Genomic DNA, 22,370 nt, shown 5'->3' with positions numbered 1-22,370 from the left:
ACATGCAATTTTTTTTTTTCAAATTGCTTTTTGGGAACCAAACTAAGGCACTTATTTCTGCCCTTTGCCCAAATGAGAATCTTGATGTTCTTCCTGGGAAAGATAAATTCCTGAATTTAAATACTATTTTTTGTTTGTTTGTTTGAAATCTCCTTGTGGGTTTTATTAGCACTTCTTCCTGAACTATAGAGCTCCAACCTGGTTATGCCAAAGTCCAAGCTCACAGCAACTGGAAGATGCAGTTCCATTATCCTTGGGGAACTGTTTGCCCCAGAAGCTGAGAGGTTATCTAAAATTCAACCTTGGACACCATTACTGTCTTTTTCTGGAGCCTTCAATCTTTCCCTTAACTAACAGGTACTAAGTAGGGAAGGAGAGAAGAGGAAATTTAACAGTGAGTTCAGCTACAAATGATTTCTATTTATTATTTTTGAGAAGATGAGACAGAAGATATACAGCCCATACAAAGCTCTGACTATCTGCTGAAGGCATCTTGGTTTGTGACAGTAGGTTACACTTTTCAAAATTACTACAATGTATACAAAGTTCTTTTACCTTCACTTCACTGAAAACCCCCTCTATCAGTAGTTGTTGAATACATTTGCAGAGGAGAAAGGAGACCAAAATGTGTAAGACACATTGCTACAAGTCACACACCTATAAACTAAGATGGAAAACCTGGTATGTACACATATTTTAAATTATGATGTATAAATTAATTATGATATATAATTATATTTTTAAGATAAATTATAAAACTATTTCAGATAGATCTTTCCTGTTTTTTGATAGCAATGGTGTAGCAAAAGCTACAAGAATTATGATTCCAATTTTGAAAATTAATACAATTTCTAGTTCTATCTTCCCATCTTGGGATAAAGCTAATTTCATTTAATCACCACTATTGTAGACATCATGCATCACCTAATGATAAAGAGAAGTCCAGCTACTCAAACACAATTCAGTTCTCATTTGAGTTCTTGAGTTTCAACAAGTCTACACATATGCATAATTACATAACATAATTTATAATTGAAAATTAAATTTCAGAGAACAGTTTCTGGATTGCCTGGTATTTTAAATAGCAGAATTAATAACTTGTAGCTCAAATGTAATAATATGATTTGGCAATCAGTCATTAAAAACAGGATTTTGATTGAATTGTTATCAAATGTCATTCAGTACCCATAAATCTGTTTTGATACTAACAGATGTGATAATAAATCTTCCACATTAATACTTAACTTTACAATGAATTTATTAGTTCATATTATAAATTAAATAAAATTTCTAATTCTCCTTTTATTATAATTAATACAATTATTAATAACTTTCAGACTTGGTGCTAAAACTTTATTAGTGAGATATTATATTTTGAGATATGCAAAAATGAAAAATTTGAAGATTTAGTAAATGTTTTCTATGTATAAAAAACTGAGCTAAGGGATAAATGAACTGTAATGGTTAAAAGGAGTTTGAGAATGGTGATGACAGACTAATGAACTATTCAGGGACATTATTTTTGACATTTTCTAGAACAAAAAGTAAAACACTAAAATTCTAAGACTTTCTTCCTGGTATCTTTGCAAAACATTCTTAGAGAAAAATACTCACAAATATTGACAAAGTAATTTTAAGTAATTTTATAAGCCATTATATATGATTATTTGCCAGCAGGGACCATGAATAAACAGAGAAAGCAGAGGGCCTGCTTACATGCAGCCACCTCTTATACAAATCCCAGTAAGACTTGAAAGAGCACCACTGGGAAATAGGAGCAGAGCTGAGCAGACCTGGGTGTGCCACTGCTCTTCATTTATAACATGAAGGCAGGTTCTCTTGCTTCTGTCGCCAGACTTGCGCCTTAATACTGGGAAGGAGACACGTGGGGAGGCTAATTAGCCCAGCTTCTTGGCAGACAGTTGCAGCTGTTGTCCGTATTTCATGGTGGATTATTTGACACCATGTGAAAATTCACCATTGTGAATTCTAACTCTTCTTTTGTACCCACTTTCTAAGTCCTGCCTAACCCTGTTCTTGTGGTTCTCTGAATTATGGCAAGCCACTTTGGGGATGACACTCTTTGGCTGGGTACTTGCCCACAGGGGAGTGGATTTTACTGTAGCACTTAATAGGAATATCCTTTATTCCCTAAGTAGAGAGAGTGTATTAAATATCTTTCACATTAAGAGTTTGCTTCCTATGTCTTCATATGTTTGATGGAAGGACCCCATTGAGTTTGTACCTCTTAAGGTGACCATCCTTAGGTGCTTCTCTGTCACATGCTAATAAAGTAAGATACAAATTCTTTAGATGACTGAAGTTTGTCAGATCTTTTCCCCACCTTTACTCTGATCTTAATGTTCCTACTTTGTCCCAACTAAAATATATGAGTATATTCTTGTTGTTTCCAAATCATTCTCTCTCTCTACTTATGCTTCACTTCCAGTTTTGTCCTTCTTCTGAGTAAGTTTTTTGACTTTTCAACTAGCCAACTCAGTCATCTGACAAGTCAAAAGAAGAGGCTTCTTTGGACATACTCAATATTAGTTAATTTATAATCTCTACCCAAATCACTGACTACAGTAACAGAGTATAACTCAGTTTTATCCTTTTAATTGAGTAAATATTCAATACTGTTTTATCTACTAACCCAAAAGTTCCATGAGAGAAGTGGCTTTGTGTATAGGTTTCTCTTATTTTTCTTAGCTATTTCTATATTTCCCATTTTGTTATAGAACTAAATTCAAAAACAATATCTTTCTATGCAGTGAAGAAAGTACCTTATTGTTTGCCTTTAAATGTCTTTCTCTCACATGAAACTGTTATCAGTGTAATCTTCATAAAAGGGGGAGATTCCATGTTTTTGCCCTATCCAGTGAAGGGTGGAGCTAAGGGGGAAAAGCAGAATAGCACTTGAAAGGATACAGAGACGAATTGGAGGAGGCACATGAAAACAGAGACATGTGAAGGAGGCCTGCTTACTTCTCAGCTTTGAACTTGCATCAGGGATCTGGGGGACATGGAAGGCAACATGAATGAGGACATAGGGAAACTTGATATAAATGTGGGTGAGAGACCTGAGAGAGGAGCTAACAAAGGCAGCCATAACCTTGATTTACATACTTATTTTGTGCCTTTCTCTCCAACTTTGCCTGAACCCACAAGGTGCCCAAGACTTGTGGCAAAAGCACTCAAGACCTCAGCACCTCCCTGAGGCCCAACAGCACAACACCATTTTTCTGGGCATTTACCTATGAGGTGATGGGTAACGTTGGGGGTTTTACTGGGAAACTATTATGCTTTCTTCTATTTCTATATATGCTATGCTATTAAGATTTTTCATACTGAAAGAATGCTTTATCTGTATGTGGTAGATTGCAAAATTATTTCAGAATATGCAGACTGAGGGTATCCTGGAATACTTCTTGTTCTTCATGCTAATAAACCCTTTGTTTTAAGCATCCTATTGAGGTATGCTACGTGATAGAACAGCTTTAGACACTTTCTGGGACTTCATAGCTCACTCACTCTTTGTTCTTCTCCTTGAGTTCTAGTTCTAGCTCGTGCTGGTGTTTTTTTTCAAAGAGTGGCATCCTACTAAGATCACATCTGTCCAAATCACTTTCTCTTTGTTTTAAAGTTACTAACGATAAAATATTTGAATATGAATTAAGATTCATAATATTGCTTTAACAATAATATGCATTTCCATGTATACTAAAGTTCCAGTTCCTATTTAAATTTATCACTTAAAGATACTTAAAAAACATATATATACATATAAAACATATACATATATGTTTTATATGTATATATACATATGTCTGTATATACACATATGTTTATATGTGTATACATATATTTATATACATACACACACACATATATATTTTTTAAGATGTATTTTTGGGGTCCTCCCTGGTGGTGCAATGGATTAAAGCATAGCACTAAGAAGTTACCACAGCCACTGCAATACAAGTTTGATCCACGGCTAAGGAGATGATTCACATGGTGTGGCAGACCTCTGCTGACCCACCTGCTGCTCTCTTCAGCAGTGTACTTGGTCGCTCTACCTGTTCTGCTCCCAGCTCTGTCTCTGACGAATACTCTCACCACTCCTGCACCTCTGGCCTGTACCCCAGTTCTGTATGCATAAATAAGTAAATCCAACAAAAATATATTTTAAAAAAAGTTTATTTTTTACTTATTCATGCAAATTATTGTGTGGAGCAGAGAACTGGTGGTTCTACTGAAATACACTGGTGAGGGGAGCAGCAGCCAATCAGGAGAGGTTGATGTGTCATAAGGGTCACCTCCCTGGCCAAGGATTGAATTCATGTATTAGTGGATAGCACTGAGGCTTATCCCCTGCACTGCTGTTACAGGGCAGGGAGAGAGGGGAACCATTGAACCCACAAACCTGCCTGCTGTTTGCCATCTGCTGTATCAAGACAAAATATGTTAGACCTTTAATGGAAAGGAACTTTAATACAATCTGTGTGCAATACAGCAAACATAAAGATTATAGTTTCTAAACCAAAGATTATAGTTTCTAAACACCCAAAATTACCCATCCCTTCATGTATAAAAGTTTACCCCAAAAGGGATTGGTCCAAAACAAGGCCTGAAAGCCCACCACAGTCAAAAGCACCTTCTGGAGGGGACCCATAGAAAAGGATCAGAAATGGCCAGACAAGTCTGTGAAGAAAAGAACAAAATCTAAATCAAGATAAATGCTGCCATAGTCAAACTCCCATGGGTCTCTCATCCACATCTGTTTCAACCAGTCCAGGACCAAGAAGAAGAAATCACATTTTTTTAACATGTCTCTCTGCTCCATGTGCCTCAGGTCTCTTGGCTCTCCATCCTGCTTCCTTCCTCCTCAGTCTCCTCTCCAGATTTCTCTCCTCTCTGCTCAGTTCCACCCTCCTTCTGGGTGGGGCAGGGAACCTAAAACTTCAGTTTTCTTAAGGTTTTTTAGTGTATGCAAAAGAAGGAGCAACCAGTAATCAGCACTGTCTATGAATGCCCAGTATGATGGTCATTAATGGAAAATAGTCCATCAGTACTATTACCTCTCCCCTTGAGGGCAAATGCCCAGATCAAGCAGGCTCATTTTGAAGTGGGGTCATTGAGACATGAAAGCTTGCCACAAATCCAAAATACCTTTTGACAAGGAACTACAGAAAAGGTTTAGTCAGAGAGCACAACAGAAGAGACTCAAAATTCAAAATCAAAATACAAATCAAGTACATTAATAATAACTATTAATAATTATGTGATCATTAAAATAGCTGAGGACAAACAACTGAGTTTCCAATAGACATTTCTCCTTTCTAAGCCAATGTTAGAACTAGACCAACCCTTAATATTCTTACTATGATCTCAAGGTTCCTTTTAGCAATAACTACCAGGCAACTTTGGGGGAGGGGGGAGAAGAAGTTTGTCACTTGTAAGACCTAAAGCACATTTTAACTACAGTGAGGTTGAGAGTAGAAAAAGAAATAGACTCAGGATACTGGGATCTATTTTTTATTGAGGCTGAGTGGGAGGGTCTAGGGTTCTGTAGACTGACTCTTAGCAAATTCAAATCATAAAAGTATAGGAGGAGAAACAACAGAAGGAAAAATAAGTTATTCCCAACTTATAATTATTTTTATTAACATAGATTTGAAAAATAAAGAAGTCTGAATGTAAGTGGGGGTGGGGGGCTTATCCTTATTCTTCTCTAGACTTGTGGCTGACTATTTTGAGTTATCCCTCTTTGAAGTAAATAATGCTTTGAAATGGATCCTCAGCATAATGCTTGAGTCAGTCACTTGCTTTACAAAACAAAGAAGTCAACTCTCACAGCTTGAAATGAATGTAGATTTAGACATTAAAAGTGGGTAACAGAGATATCTTGATCAGTTATCAAAGAATATCAGCTATCAAGGGTGGCAAGATCCCTTCCTAAATTGGTATAGTAAGATTCTTACTAAGACTGGTCTCAGATGGCTAAAAATAGAATGAGGGGGTGGTGGAGGAGCTTGTCAAAATCAAGGTCAAGTTTAGTAGAAAAATAGGCTCAGGTTGGTGAATAAGACAGGTTTTCTCAAAGCCAAGTGGCCATATTATTTCTAATGAAAAGCAAACACAAGTGATAAACATGACTTCCAGGAAGTTTCTCAGGATTAAACTTTCTGAAAGTCTTTTAAAGCCACTGCAGAGTTGTGCATATTTCTTCGCTTCAACAATCCAAATAGTAATATAGTTCTATGAACTGATAATAAACAAAACAAGACATTAAAAAAGCAATTTAAAAAGATGTTTTTCCTAATTGCACGTATGTATGCATGCATTTTTGTATGCAGGTATTGTTAATACTTCTTCATACTCTAGTAATATTAGATGCTCCACGTTAACTATATATGTTCCCTGCCTTAGACCTAGAATTAAGCATTTTTCAAAGAACCTTGGTTTCTTTTTATTTAGGATGACATCAGAAACCAAGATCTGTGTGCAAAGTATGCTCATTGATAATGAGGTGTCATTGTCTTACTACCTCATTTGACAGCTTGAACAAGGAAATATATATGTTTACTAATATATTACATATACATATCCATAATTACTTTTATATAGAACTACGCATATACATACTACATAAATACTAATCTAAACATGAATTCATACTGATATCTCAAACTCTATTCATTACCACATGGGTCATTTTAGAATACTAATCTTATTAATATTAACTCCATATTCTAAATGGAGAAATAGCTATAAATATCTGACATTTAGTTTCTGAGTTGTTCAATTCAGTTACCCATGTATAACAATATCAGAATTGTGAACCTATTGTTACAACTCAAGAAACAACTTTATAACTAAGGCGTGTTTCTTATGCAGTTTAACTTACTCTTACAAACTCTACTTACTCAAAGTTTATTAAATTATCAACTTTTCGTCCCATATTGATACATTCCCAGATTTATAAAATCTTTATAATTATTTAAATAAAAATTACTTAAAATTATTATTTTCTCTCCTCTTCTTCCACTATCTACAGATATCTGTTAATGAGTCTAAATCTCAGTTCAAGAAGTAATTGTGAATTATAAGTTTGCGAATTGCTGAAAGAAAGAGATGAATAGTTTTAGATATCCTCAGAAGAATGCCAGTAAATCTTTGAACATATATCAGTGATGACTGGCTACTCAGCAGCTTATTACTGGAAGAATTTTAATTTCAAAGTAGACTAATAAGAGTTGACTGATATCTGCCTGTGCACGTTCATAAGTGATAATCAGTATAGAATTACTCGTCAGTAGAGGCTTATGTCATAAGTTGACTGTCTAAATGATGAATATATAATGAAATTAAGCAGAATTGAGACAGATGGTTCTAACTTTTGATAAATGTGCATATCTTCATAATTAGATAATAAGTCCGTTGCCTGGAAGATCAATTGGGACATAATAACTTTGAAAACTAAATCATTTCATTGTTTGGCATTTATGAGACATGGTAAAAAGCAAATTTTATTTTAATTTACTTAAAATATTGTTTATTGTCTTCCTAAGCACTTGGTTAAAAATGGAACAGAAGGTATTCTGTATCTGCAGGATATCATTCTGTATCCTTCTCATATCAAATTATTTATTTTGTTTTACAGACTTTAGGAAATCATTTCAAAACAAGATTTTGTAGAATAATGGTTTCCTCTGGTAAAAATGAAGAGATAAAATATTAAACTATTTTAAGTCAAATACCAGACATTAATGGGACAGAAAATGTAATAGCATTGTGAAATTTAGCTTATTATTTATTCTAGTTGGATACAGTTATGAAGTAACGGCAAATCAGTATCTTTGTTTTTCTAGGAAGAGGTTTATGTATTTGATGTATCCATACTTACTTTTCTGTGCTTAAGTATTTTCAAATAAAATGCAAATACAATAATTAGTGTGTGTGTATATATATATATACACACACACACACATATATGTATATATATATATGTACGTGTATATATATATATATATATATAAAGAATTTGGTGTTATGGAAGAGAGCCAAATACTATATCTCAAACTCATATCTCCCTGAAACAAAAAATTGGCATCCATCCATCCATCCATGGGCAACAGTGCCCTTTGGGAGCTGGGGGATACAGCAAATACTCACAAAGACCTGGAAGAGTCTCACCCAACTGTACATTGGATGACAGGCACAAAGACCTTGATAACAACTTTGGGCCACAAAAAAGCCTATGAACTGATTCTAGCCCCTCTCCTTACTGGTTTGGGAGCTCTTGGCAACACTAAGAAAACTCATGGATAAAATAGTCTTTAAAGAAGTTAAGAATTCTGGGCCTCCCTGGTGGCCTAAGTATTAATTAAGTTTCTGCACTATCACCACTATTGCATGAGTTTGATTCCCCAGTGAAGGAGCTAGCCCACATGGTGCTGCTGACCTCACATGTATGTAAATTCATCTGTTTTGCCCACCACTCTGTCTCAGGAAATTCCTCTCAACTTACTCTCTCTGCCCCACACCTCACCTACACCCTAGTTCTTCTGCAAGGAAAGAAATAAATAATAAAAACGAAGTTCAGAAGAATCCAGTATATTATTAGAATAAAAAGTCCAAGACTGGATACTTTGGAGAGTATAAGAAGAAAATTGATATTACTCCTAACTTTCCTATTGAAGGTAGCCCAGCTCAGTACCACAGAAGCCTTTTTCGGTACTTGATTTGTCCTGAATAGAGTAAAAATATTTGACTGAGTATCCTGCAGCCCATTTGGGCAGGGTGAAGCCAAAAGGCTCATTTTTGTCTCAAGTATCCAGTAATGAGTTATGAGCTGCACTGTTTGCAATTAGTAGCTGGAAAAACAGCAGTCAGGGCTCAAGTCGGAGCATGCAGAACAAATCACATCATAGACTTTTATCAGTAGGGACTGCAAATTTCTAGATGTTCAAATGTAGATGCCTCATTTCCCAAACTGGTCACTGAACACCCCACAGTGTTCTTAGTGCTTCCATATACATCCCCCAAGCATCTCTTCTCTGGCCCCCTGTGAACACTTCAAATGGAGGTGAGAGGGAACTTTGGCAGATGGCTGGTTAATGAGCATGTACAGAAAGCCTGTTCATATATGTAGACCAAAGAGAGAGAACAGCTCAAAAAATTAGCACTTCCCTTGGGAAAGGAAGAGGGGAAAAGGGAGACAGACCTTCAGAACTCAGAATGGTGTGTTGCTGGATCAAGCAAGGCATAGAATCTTAAGAATCCTACAAAAAGGAGCAAAAAAATGGGACAGAGGTATTCACAGAGATCTGAAAAAACCTCAGAATACCACTCAAGACTGGTAGAATATTATTCTCCCAAAATCGATAAAGAAGGTGACTGCTACTTCAACATGAAGAAAATAGTATTTCAGGAGTTGTTAGTTTGACAATTGTGTATATATAACATATAATTTAAAATAATTATTGATGATTTTATGGTCTCATTTGATTATCCAGTTATAACTTTGTTCTTTTGTCCAGTATTGCATCAAAGAATCTTTACTTATTTTCAATTTTAGAGACCAATATAGAAATACTTAATTTTTAGAATTAGTTTTACCTAGGATATTCTGTTTTTAATAAATAGATTGACGATCTCATTTATTTCTAACAAGTAAAAAAAAACTTTTTTTTTTTACTTTATTGATATCTTGTTTCTCTCAACACCAAAATTCTATTTTTGGAAAGTCCTTACTAAGTCCTAGTAATTTATATCAAGCAAATCCCTTGTTTGCACACATCGCCAAATTTATTTTTCTGGCAATGAAGTATAAATATTAATATTTAGTTTTATCTCACAAAATGCAGGGCTCTGGGAGTAAGTAAGCTCTTAATTTAGAAATTTGTTATCTTGATGCCAGCAAAAGAAATGCAAAATATAAAAATATTTTGCATTTACTAAGTCTGTTACTAATGAAAATATTAACTGGAGTTGAAGGTAGTGGTTAATGTATGCAATTGTATCACATTATCATATAAGAAGAATTCTGAAAAGGTGTGTTTCACTACATTTTATGAAAATAATCCTATTTCAGAGTATCTTTTTTCTTCTTGAGAAAATATTTTTGTTTCTGATTATTGAGGATTGCTTTCTAAGTTTCATATAGTCACTTCATATTTACTAAAATTTTGAAATGTTTGTAATTATATATATTAATTTTAATCCATTTTTCTGGTATCCGTATTCCCTTTCTAAAACTACTATAACAAAATATCACAAAGCTGGTGGTCAATAAATTCATTGTTTCAGTTTGCAGTTTAGAAGTTGGAAATGGGGAGAGACAGAGCCTCTCTTCCTTAAGAATTATAAGGGAATTGTACCTTTCCTTTTCTTAACATCTGGTAACCTAAGAATTTCCTTAGAACATGGCAATATAACCCCAGGTTCATGAAACCATATACTAAATCTCTTCATATAATTATTCTGTGTATGTCTAAGTCTGTATCCATTTCTCCACCTATAAGAACACCAGTGGATTCAGATCCACCTAATGACTCCTCTTAAATCAACTACATCTACTTAATACACTCATTTCCAAATAAGGTAAAATTCTCAAGTACTGAGGTTAAGATTTCAACTTTTTTTTTTTTTGGAACAAACAATTCAATCCAACATCTAGTAGGGCAATGAAAGTAATATAATTCTCCACTTTTTTCTCTCAATCCTCTTTAATCTGCCCTTGCACCTTACATTTATTAGATTCTCCATCCAGCTAATGTTAATTAATGTTGATAAACCCTAGGAAAAATTTATAACATATATTTAAAATATAAAAGTGTGACTTCCCACTTATTCTATCATAAACATATACCCAAACTTAGATATCTGAAGTTAGGGTCTTCAAAGAATGATGGTGTACAATGTCCCTTAATTTTTTTCACTATAAAAATTATTACCAAGTTAACACACATATTGATACTTTTACTTTTTGCAGAAAACACTTTAATATATAATACTCTTCAATTTACTTAAAATATATTTATGTACTTCCTGTTACTTATTCTAAGTATCAGGAATATTATGGCAAGTAGGGCATAAAAGGTTCAACCTCATGGAGAGAGCACTCTGGTCTTATATAGCTAAAAATTCTAGTAACATATAAATGCATTAGACTGAAAGTAAGAGGAAATAAATAAGTGAACTTGATGTTTTAAGGAGCAGGTATTCTCATCCAACAAAGCACATTCTCAGGAAAGTCCCCCAGAAAATGACCCTTGAAAAAATATCTACATATTTGATAAACTTAGAGAAAGATGCATGTACAATAATAACAAAACCATAGAAGCTCATAGTGATTTGTTATTATATGAATATGAAGACAATCAGTGTTGATGAATTCCAGTTTCTAAGATAAAGTTAAAGATTCCTTCACAAATTTCTTAATGTAGGGCTTTTTATATAAGTTAGTGTTTTATTGAAAGTGGATAGGGAAGCTCTTGAAGATTTTCAAGGTAAGGAATGTCATTTTATATCTGAAAAAGAAAATTATAGCTTTGGTCTGAATATACTGTCAAAGGTATTATTTCCTGCTGTCTTTCCTATAAATTATTGAAAAACAGCAAATAAGAACCAACAAAAACATGAACTCCATTTATGAGTAAAGCTAATGAAATTTTAAACTACAAATTCAGCAAATTCTGCCCAAAGCAGAAGTTTGCTGGATAGAGTTGCATAAAAAAATGTTTCATGATTTTATATGTCAGAAAAAAATGTTGTTAAATGAGACAAAATTAAAACAGCAAACTTTTTATGAGAAAGAAAAAGGATCTATACCTCTAAATCATATACACTATTATAAATCAAATGTTATCTCAATAAAAATAAATGTTAAATTCTAACTAGTAAAATCTGAATTCCAGTAATGAGATTCTATAGCATTTTGGAAAAATCATATTATTTTAATAAAGAAAGAAAAGGGAGAAATAAAGAAGCATGCACAGCCACAACATGACAATTTGTTAAATAATGAATTACTACTTATCTCAGTACATGGTTTAATAGAATAATTGCATGATATAGGCAAGCCATTGCATTCTAGACTTATTTTTGTTTATTTTACACGTGAAATAGGCTAGTGTCATATATAATATAAAATACTTCTTTTTAATCCATAAACAAGGTGCTAATTAAAAATGCTATACATATGGTCTGGGACTCCAAAGATAATCTGATCTGAGGCTGTTTGATGTTCTAGCTCATATAGCTCCCTCATAACAGACTTCTCTGTGAATTGCTTGATTTTACTTTTCTGTCAATTCCTTCTGCTTATTTCTGAGTTCTCTTTTATCACAACATTGTTGTTCATGTGACCTACAACAGCTCTCCCTGCATTAAAGTCATTTAAATACTGCTACCAATACTTCTTGTTTTGTTTTCTAAGGACTGCTTTCATTCAAATAGTGAGAAATAACTAGATTACTCAGATTATGGTTTTGAGCCAAGAAACATCATAACTTAAGGAGCAACTTACTGGTTCCCTGTTCCTTGGAGAAGATCTTCTTTGGTTGATCCAGTTACTGCCAGCATGAATTCATCATATAATCTTAAATAAATATACAAAGCAGCACAATTATGTTTATTAAAAACACACACTTTCCCAGCAGCATATACGGGTTTCTTCCACACTTTGAATGTCACAGAACTAACCACTCACATATTCCAAGTGAAAATGCAACTTATCTCACCTTTCTGAATATGACATCTGTTAAATATATAAATATATATTCCTTTTGATACCAATATTTCAGCTTCTAGGGGTTTCTCCTATAAATATAACTACCCTTGTGGGAAATAATACACATATGTAATTAATAACATACATGTGGGAAATAACATATGTGCATTTGAACATTATATCAATGATATTTACATGTATCATATATTATATGATTCATAACACATACTAGAATTAGAATAATTTAAATTTACTTTAATCAAGCTATCATTTGATAAGCTACAGTAGATTCATTTAATATTCATTGATATAAAATCTATTGAAGATTTTTTTTAAAAACCATGAAAGCTAATTTTCATCACTGCATAGTATTATATTTAAAAAAAGATGCTGAATATTATATATGCTACAGAAATATATACATTTATTCACTGGCTGTGTTAAAATTAACACATATTTGAGAAAAAAATTGCTAACCTTTTTGTTCTTGATAGTTCTCATAGTAGCTGAATGAATATTAGGAAAATTTTTGCCAATTTAAAATGTGAACTTTTTAAGTTTTGACCCATCTAAATTCAAGCATCTATTAAAACATTTTGAAAATAAATCATCATCATACTTAAATATAAATAAAAATATATACAAATAATTCTAATCTATAATCTAAATATATTGCAAATGTAATATAAATATACCTTATAATCTAAAATCTAAGTTTATTGCAAATGTAATATAATATAAACGTACCCAGGTCCAGAGGCTATTTAGCAACCATTAAAATTGTAAGAGATGATAATGTTTGGATGCACAGGCCTATTTTTATGACACAGTTTTGTATGTAAAATGGTATTATTAGCTGAAAGAATGGGTGGGAGAAACGTGATAAATGGGAGGCACAATGCCTTCCTGGCGGCAGAAAGGATTAAGTCTCCGCACTATGAAGTTATCAGCAACCACGGCAGTACTCATTAGATCCTTGGCCAGGGAGCTGACCCACATGGTGCAGCAGAATTCTCCTGTCTTGCCAGCTACTTGCCTCAGCAGTGCATTTCAGTCAATCCACTTGTTCTGCTCCCCACTTTGTCTCTGGTGAATCCTTTCACACACACCCCTCCTGCATCTCTGGCCAACACTCCAGTTACTGTATGCATAAAATAAATTAAAAAAAAAAGAAAACACGAGGTACCATGTATAACTCTAAAAGTTTTAATTTTTGTTATATGTGTTGATACTTTTATATCTTGACTGATCAAGAAATAGGTTGTGGATCACTAAATTGATAACTTCCATTATCAATTAAAATAGCTACATATTTGAGAGGATATTGATACAGAGATTTGTGCGAGGCAAAGAGGAATTAAAGCCTAACTATGCTGAGAGTCTAAGCTCAAAATAAAATTAACATGTGGCCGTAACACATCTATGGAGGCAGAACAGATACAAGAGATAAACTAAGTTAATCAGAGACATTTTAAGACCCATGCCCATGGAGGACTCTAAAGCTTTATCCAGATTTTGATGATAGCCACTAAAGGCTTTTTAAAGAGGAATCACACAAGGTAAGTGCTGGACCTGACTGTTGAAGCTTAATCACTGGAGTTTAACATCTCATTCTGAACTTCAGTGTCTTGTCTTCATTCTTATTCCTCCTCCTACCTTTACTAATATATGCTTTACTATTGTAGAGTTCCTTCAATGAGATCATATTGTAAGTAACTTGAGCAAATGACTTGAGTCACTAAGTGAGACTTCTCCACCCAAGTGGAAGTTTTTCACACTTGATTTGCAGGATGCATGATGACACCACTTACAGAAATCATGGTTTTATGGAGACAATGTTGTAAATGGGGTTGAATTAGAACTACATGCAAATCTCAGGATATTAGAAATTGCTTATATAAGGAGCTATTTTTAACCATGAATGTCCAGTCAGATAATCCAGGTATAGGTGAGTGTTTGGGCATCTAGAAAAACAACAAAAATACAAGCATCACCTTCATACACGTGCTTTCCAGGTAGTGTAGCTATCATCAGGGCACTTTGGAGTGGTACTAAGGAAAGAAAGTCACCTGGGGATCTTTCTCCAGAAAAGCTGAGGATAGAAATTGATCAGAATAAATAGGACCTAAATATAAAAAAATTCATAATGTAGACAAATAACAACTTTGGTTGAAGTAAAGAATGCCCTCAACATAAAATTTCTAAGTAGCACTGAAAGCCAGGAATCCTGTAAAGTAGTTAAACATATATAGAAAACACTATTTAAACATTTAAACAGGAGAATAAAAGACAGATGTTGTAAATATATAATGAATATTAAATGAATCCTATTTTGTGAGTGTATATAATCATTGTGTAATATAATATCTCATAAATTATGGTTTGTGGAACTATAAATGAAACTATTGTAGAAATAAAGTGTGAAGACCTATTAAATCTTGGCTGGGCACAGGAATTTGTATTTCTTATAGGCATTGTCATCATTTGCTTTTCAAGGATTGCATAGCATGGCACATAGTAGATACTCAAGAAGTGGATATCATTGTATTCTGAAAAATAGTGCTTGCAAAAAAAGTATCATACCTAATAGACACCTAAGTTCTATCTACCACCCCAATACAAGTTTTAAATTTGACTTAAACATTATAAAAATTAATTTAAAAAATGTGTAATAATATATTATTGCATTTTACTTTGTGATAGATTTATTTTTTTTGGTTACCACTGTATAGAAAAATTACTTAAAAGTAGTTACATTTGGAGAGGTTTTACAGCACAGCAATACTTTAAACATAGGTATTATGAAAAATGTTAGGGTGAGCTTTCTATTAATATGACATGCACATGGCAAATTAAATTTTCTTTGGGAATTATCAGAGTTCATATTTAATGATCATAAGGAGGAAAAAACTGAGTTAAGAAAACAGAAAATATCCTTAATGACATAAATGATAGAATGCCTAAAACTCATGCTGTGCTAAATATATAGGTTTTTCTTCGTAATGTCTGACAATAGAGCAAACAAGACATTTTTTATTATTTTTTTCCTATATTTTGTCACACGATTTGCAATTCTTGTAATTAAAATGACAGTAAACAGCACTATTTTCATGTATACAATGTTTCATAGTAAAGACCTTATATAAAAACCCTCACTGTCTATTAATTAAAGTATATAATAGGTTTTACTGTGTCCCAGTTTGAAAATAATGATTCATTGTCCAATTCTCTTCAAAATAATTCCATTTGGAGCTTTTAAATTCCACTTTTTTAAATTTTTCTTAATTGTTTTTTCATGCATGTGTAACTTGGCTGACCAATAATTGAAAACTTACAGAATAGAAAGATTACAAGTAGTTCACAGTTGAATATGTATCAATGATATGTTCAAACTAGGTATTTAGAAAAAGCTAGAGGAAAAATGAAACAACAGAAAATTTTGGTATAGCAAATGAGTGGGTATGAATCCAGTCATGCCCCCTACCCTAAACCTAAGTTTCTTTGCTAGTTACCAAATGTGATTAATAGTATTTACTTATCAAGCATGGATATTTTAGTCCAGTGTAAGTTTATCATACACAGTAGAATTCAATTCAATTTCATTGAGGTATATTATGATTTCCTTATAATTTCTAAATTACATATACTTCTTCAAGCTATATATTAGCCATTCATTCAATTATTAATAACTACATATGTACTCTCTTAATTTCTTAGGGCTGCAGTAACAAATGTCATAGACTAGATAGCTTAAAACAGCAGAAGTGAATTCTAATTATAGAGGCTAGAACTTTGAGGTTTGAACAAGATCATGCTTCTGCTTTTCTTTTCCAGTTTTCAGTAGTGTTAGGCATTCCCTGGCTTCTGGTAGTAAACTTCAAATTCTACCTTTATTTAAACACATGAATTTTCCATTTTAGCTGTGGAAAAACTTCCCTTCTTAGCATAGCTCTTGTATAGTTTTAAGGCTTCACCTTAACCCAGTGTTTCCTCATCTTAACTAAATTACATCTGCAGTGACTCAGTTCTCAAATAGAGTCACATTCATAGATTACTGAATAATAGAAATTTAGCTTTTTTTTTTTAAAAGACATAAATCAACCCATAACATATACTTAAAAGCACATAAAAACAAGACAACAAAAGCAACAAATTCATTGAGATGTGACTGGCAGATATGTACTGCTTAAAGACAGATGGAATTTTTATCATATATAAATTTTTATTGCAATTTTTTCCATTATATCTACATATATTGTTGAATTAGCCCAACAGTATGTTGCTAACAGAGGATCAATTATATGAATTGAAAAATGGAAAGGTAACTCTTTTCCTCTTTCAACACTTGTTCTTTGGTTCAATTTCCCACTGCCCTTTTTTTGTTTATATCACATATTCCTGGATATGTACCTCCAGGATATATGTGTGTGTGAATACATACATACATACATACATACATACATACATACATACATACATACATGTGTAAGTTATACATACATATATATGTAAATTATATATGCTATTGGACTTAAGAATTCTTAGTATTATGGACAATCTTGTTTTGTTGAGTGCAACACTAATGTATTTCTTCATAAAGCTTTATTATTTGAGAATTTTCAAGAAGCATTATTAATTTACTGAAAATAAATTTGAGTTCTCAGTTAAAGGAAGGCTTTTGTCATCTGATAGAATAAGTTTCTCAAAGCCAAAATTTAGGGCAACATAATTTTAGGACAACATAATTGTCCTTATTAATAGCCCTACATTTACCAAAAAAAAAAAAAAAGTCTCTTACTTATTTTAAAGTTATGAAGATTGACACAGCTGTGTAAGAGAAATAACAGCTGAGATACAGAGTCTACACTTGATGGTAGCTATACTTAGGTAGATGTATTGGCAGTAGAAATTTTGAAAAGAATGAAGTATAATGCATATGAAGGCATAATGAGTCTTATATTTCTTTAACTGGCTATAAAGAAATAAGCAATGCATTTTTGATAACAGATAAAGTTGCTCAAGTATTTTTAAACATTAAATATCAAAAATTATGTTACACTAATTATTCTACTTAATTGACAAGTTTAATGCAAATGTTACACTATCAAAATCTTCCATTAAGTTATAAAAATACTGTCTCATTTTAACACTCAGAGACTTTAATTTATAACCACTGGAATTAAGTTTTTACGGGTTTTTCACTTAGTTACACTTGGAAATATTAGCCCAGTAGAGACTATCATTTACTTTTTTTTTTTTTTTTAAGATTTATTTCTGCATACAGAACTGGGGTACAGGCCAGAGGTGGGGGGGCAGTGAGAGGCTTCACCAGAGAAGAGTGGGGAGCAGAACAGAAAGACCAATGAAGTACATTTATGAGAGGAGCAGTGGGCTGGTCAGGAGAGGTCTGCAACGCCATGTGGTCACCTCTGGGGTGGGGATGGAACTCATGCTGAACTGGCTTTAGCTTCTTAGTGCTGTGTTTTAACCTAGTGCACCACCAGTAAAGGGCCACCATTTAAAGTTTGTGTATTTTTGTTTTAACTTTAAAACATTTTTATTACTTAAGAGTCTAAGAATATTCTTTTCAAAATTTCCATGGAAAATAAATGTTCAGTTGTTGTATTCAAAGATATTTACTTGTCAAGTCCTTTTACAAGGGTACGTATTACTGATGATAAGATACTGATTTTGGCTGTAACAGGATATTCAATTTTATTCATTTATTTCTCATCTAAGTGTATGATATGTTTTCTTTTCACAGACTTAAGTTTGCCCTGATTTTATTATATTTTGTTCACAAGAGTTCTGATATGAGAATATGAAGTAGAAGACAGTTATAGTATTAGAGTAAAGATTCTATTTTTTCCACATCCTTGATAAAACTTGTTCATTTATTATTTTTCCTACTAATTTTATACATCCTATTAAGTATAAAGTGGTATCTCATTGTGATCTTGGTTCCAGATTCAAATTTCCCTAATGAGAAATGATGCTGACCATATTTTCAAGTGTAAATTATCTGTTGACATCTTTGGGAAAGTATATTCTAATCATTTATCATTCTTCCATTCTTTACTTTGGATGTTTATTTTTTTCTTTTTGCGTTGTTGATTTTCTTAAATATTTTAGATATTAAGTCATTATTGTTTTTTTTAAAGAATTTATTTATTTTTGCATACAGAAATGGGGTATAGGCTAGAAGTACAGGGGCGGCAAAAGGATTTACCCGAAACAGAGTGGGGCGCAGAACAAGCAGATCGATCGACAAAACTACACTGCTTTGGGGAGCAGTGGGCAAGACAGGAGAGTTCTGTTGCACCAACTTAATCACCTCCAGGGCAGTGATTGAACTCTCACTGAAGCAGCCACAGCTTGGCTTAGCTTTGCAATGAACCCACTATGTCACCAGGGAAGGCTGCCCTTATTGGACATTTAAGTATTATCTCCAATTCTGTAGGTTTATTTTTAATACTCTGTTTTGGTTTTGAGTAGTTTTAGGATTACCACAAATTTAAGGATATTTCCCATCTACTGCCTACATACATATATGCATAACCTCCTCCATCAACATCACTCATCAGGACAGTACTTTTCAAGCTTTCTTACTAAAGATGACCCTATATAGACATATCATAAGCATTTGAAATCTAGAACTTACCTTAGGGTTCATTTTGGTTTTACATATTTTTTGGATTTGGACAAATATATAATGATTTATATCATCATAATAATATAATTTTACCTGTTTTACCTCATGCTTTGCCTATTTGTCTCTTCTCTCTACCCTCATCTCTAACAGCCACTGATTTTTATGACCTCCATCATTTTTTTCTTTTACAGTATATCATATGGTTGAAATTATAAAATTTACTTCTATGAATTCAGTCAAAACTTCATTTATTCCCATGCTTTCATAAACACCAACTCTAATCAGAAACCAGTAAAGCAGTTTATGTTACTGACATTGATGCTAAATCATACCTTTATATAAACATCTTTAAAGTAGCTGGATACCGGGGCTTTCCTGGTGGTACAGGGTTTAAAGTCTCAGCACTATCAAGCTATCCACAGCCACTCCAGCAAGAGTTTGCCCCCTGGCCAGGGAGCTAACCCACATGGTGCAACAGACATCTCCTGTCTTTCCCACTGCTCCCCTTTCAGTGTATTTCAATCTACTTGTTGAGTTCCCCATTCTTTGGCTGGTGAATCCTCTCACCTCACCCTCTGTACCTCTGGCATATGTGCATAAATAAATAAGTTTTTTTTTTTAAAGTAGTTCTTTCCCTTTTTACCATTATCCTGCCAAATAGCTACAAACAGCTTCACAGAATAATGGGAAATAAAAAGAAAGCAGATAGAACTCAATACACTTATAATGTATTGAGTGTATTAAATGTATTAAAATGTATTAAAACTCAATACACTCAATACACTTAAAACCTATTTTAAAAGAAAAACTCACAACATCATCAGACTTAGGATCAGATTACTAACTTTAAAAAAAGTATGTAAATTGTAATCTAAGTGATGTTGAGATTAATTGATGACAGACCTTGCTAAGAAGAAGCAGGTAACTAGAATGAACACCTACATACTACTGAAGACATGTTTCTAGGATTCCCTCCAATACTAATTCTTTCAACTAAGTGCAAGTTTTTAGAATTTTCCTTCAAGTTAAGGGATAAAGGTTCATTAGTCATTAAACAGAAAGACACACGTTTGATGTATAATCATAAAAACAATTAGAAATAGTTTAAATAATGGAAAATAGACATTTTACCTGATTTTAATTAACTACAATTTTGGTAGGCAATTTTGATGATGTATAAATTAACTTAGGATCCAATTTTCATTTTCCTTTCTTTAGTGACGAAATAATGATTATATAGAGAGAATTTCATTTTTATCTCAACAGTAAAAACAAATGTAGTGTTCTCTGGCCTGATTTAAATGAATTACAGTTTCTCCTTTAACTTACTTCAAGTTTGTATATGGAAGTAAGATGATCTCATTTTTATGTTGTAGCACCATGCCATAACATTGGTGATAAAATTTTGACATTCTAATTGCAAATCTGACTGTGATCTGTCTCTGATAATTTTTTCCTTTGGATGGAATGAAATACTTTTTATCTGATAACTATGTACTAAACCATGAAGTAAGACTATTCATCTCTTTCTATTTAAGTAAGTGAAGATAAATATAGAGACAGAGAAAGGGGATTCCTGAAACTGTAGGCTACATGCCAAGAAAAGGAGCAGGACAGAAGCCATATACAAGAACCAAGTATAAGTAGAATCTAATTGTGAATTTAAGATGATAGATTAGAAAGATTTCCAAAGAGAAAAACCAATAGCCCATACTTAATACTCTCCTTTAGGTAGTGAAATCTATTTGTGAGTCCAGGATTAATAATGAGTTTATAAAATATAAACTACATAGTAGACTGGGTCAGCAGATCCTGTGATTAACATTTGATAGAAATGGGAGTGAAGTAGACAGCACTGGGTGAAAGATTAAAGGTTTGAATGGAGAAAATAAGTTTATCTTTGTAAGTCTAATTTCCATCAAACCAGAGTCAGCAAAGCATAATACACTGGCCACACACACATTGGTTCAAGATGCAGAAAGTCTCCATGGGAACAGAATTAAACACATTCCACTGCAGTGAATTTCTATTATTACATAAGACAATAGTAATAAGCAAGATGACTGGAAAACAGTTCTCATAAATTTGATTTGGTACTGGACTACATAAGATCAATACATGGGAATTGAGAATTCAAAAGTTGACCCTCTTATTTATAACCAATTGATTTTCTGCAAGATGTCAAATAATTAAGTGTGACAAGGACAGCTTTTTTACTGAGACAACTAAATGTCTGCATGCAAAAGGATAAAATTATAACTCTTTTTTATACTGTATGTAAAAGTTAACTCAGAATGTGAGAGTTAAGATGATAAAACTGCCAGAAGAAAATACAGGTATATATCTTTGTGAGTAAATTTGACAATTGTTTCTTGGATTTGACACCAAAAGACAAAAATAGATTAATTGGATGTCATCAAAATTAAAAATGTCTGTGATCTGTCATACAATTTAGGCCAGAATTCAGAAAGACAGGCAGTTGAAAAATCACATGGATGTGTTTTGGAAAAGAATAAGGAAAAATGGAAACTTGTAAAAAAACAAAATTGAAGTCTGTGTTGGTCTCTTTCTCATTTCAAGCTTCTAGCATTGGTGATACAGCTATGATGTGGAGAAGCTGGATAATTTCATTATGTGTACCTGGTCCAGGAGTTGAAAAGTTAAAGGAAGATAGGGCAGATTCTAGAGGTGTTATGTCCCAGATGCGATTTCAAACCAACAAAGCGAGGTAGCATTTCATCAAATAGTTTATGGGCTACATCATTGTCTGGAGACTCACTTCCCTAATCTGTTTATCGCACCATTTTTTGCTTTCCAAAGCTCATGCATGTTCACTTGTCTTATGTTCACCCAGAACAATATATGGAAACTAACTCTTTAAAACATAGTTTCAGTTTAACTAATTGTCATAATACAAATTCATTATAATTACAATGATCTCCAATTACAAAAAAATGTAATGGGATAGGGCCCTCTCTGGTG

Source organism: Condylura cristata, unplaced genomic scaffold (assembly GCF_000260355.1).
Source record: "Condylura cristata isolate star-nosed mole 26May11 unplaced genomic scaffold, ConCri1.0 scaffold00012, whole genome shotgun sequence".
Classification (NCBI taxonomy): domain Eukaryota; kingdom Metazoa; phylum Chordata; class Mammalia; order Eulipotyphla; family Talpidae; genus Condylura; species Condylura cristata.
The sequence above is the reverse complement of the archived record's forward strand: the minus strand, read 5'-3'. Positions refer to the sequence as shown.